The sequence below is a fragment of the Peromyscus eremicus genome, chromosome 9 (genome assembly GCF_949786415.1).
Source record: "Peromyscus eremicus chromosome 9, PerEre_H2_v1, whole genome shotgun sequence".
Classification (NCBI taxonomy): domain Eukaryota; kingdom Metazoa; phylum Chordata; class Mammalia; order Rodentia; family Cricetidae; genus Peromyscus; species Peromyscus eremicus.
In genome coordinates, this window is record NC_081425.1 from 64,694,909 (window position 1) to 64,696,397 (window position 1,489).

Here is a 1,489-nt window from a genome sequence, read left to right on the forward strand (position 1 = left end):
GGTGTCAGAGACATGGGAGCATCTGCTTTGCATCATTTGGCTGAGCTGTGAACATCTGCGCCTTCGAGTTTCATCACTGTGAAGTTGAGAAAGAAAGAAATTGACACTAGAAGTTTGCATGTCACTTTTATGTAGTATAATAAAGTTTTTTTAATGTGTTTTTTGAAGAAAATATTTGCTTCTTTTGGTCTTGGGATGGAGTGCCCAACCTGGCATGAGGTTAGGCACAGGCTCTGTCATTGATTTATTCTCTCAGCCCAAGAATGACTTTAAACCATCACAGACCATAGCCTGGGTTACTTAGAGACCTCAAATCCCCATCTTAAGCATAAGCTTAGCAAGGTTTTAAGATGAGCTTTTTAAATCTATACATCAGAAAGAAATTAGCAGCTAATGATATTTTTAAAAATTCAATTTAGTTGAGAAAAGGAAATTTTTATGCAGAGAGATTGAGAGTTCACAAAGGGGTCCTATGTAACTCAGGCTGGCCTCAAACTCATGATCCTCCTGCCTCAGCCTCCCAGGGTATGTGTCACCACCACCGAGGAAGGTTTTTAACAAAGACTTCTCAACACAGTGTTAGGCTTGGAGGGGGGCTGGGCCTGGACCCAGAGAGGTAAGTATGTTGGAAAGCGTGTTTAAGTCAGGGTTTCTGGTTCTCCCATCAGCATTACTATTTCAGCACTGTGCATCTTTGGCCCAGTCCTTTCTTGTTCTAGAATCATCTTTTCACCTGTGAAAAGGGGGGCTCAGACTTGACCTCCTGACACCCTGTTGGCTTTTGGGTCTTTGATCTCATCTGTCTTTTATTTACCTGTCAGGAAAGCAGTTTGACCCTGGCACTTCACTGCCTTGTTGTTCATAAGGAAAGGAAGTTCTGCAATTGCCAAAGGGAGCTTAGGTCAGGTTCAACACCAAGATTCCTCTAAACACATTTCTCACTGTAAGAAGCAGGGGAACGTTCTAGGCTTAAGGCGACCACTCTGTATTCAGTGTAAAGGAGATTGCTGGTTAAAACTGAGGGGAATGTTGCAAACATGGGGAAAAAGACATACGGAAAAATATTAAATGTTCAAGTTGCTTTTATAGGTGGAAAATGGTTAAAGGGGAGTCTGGTGCCCTTTAATTGCTGCCTATGAGACCCTGAGTGTGCCTGGAGCGAAGTGAAGCCTGATGAAGAGCCCACACTTGTAGTGGATAGCTGTTCTAGTTATGACCTTGAAGCACCGCCCCTAGTGAGGCAGCAGGTAACTGCTGCACCTGCCTATGACCTTAAAGCACATGCCTCTGGGGCATGGCTGCCTGGGACCCTTAAGACCTGGGATGCACTTATGCAGCACTCTCTTCTCTCCCTCATGGTTTGGATGCTGGGACTGACCAGGCAGATCTTGGAAGAAGATCAGTGTGGGACATAGCTTGGCTTTCCCAGACCCTATGATAAATATCTATGCTGTAGTGAGTTACCCTCTAATAAATTACCTTGCTCATT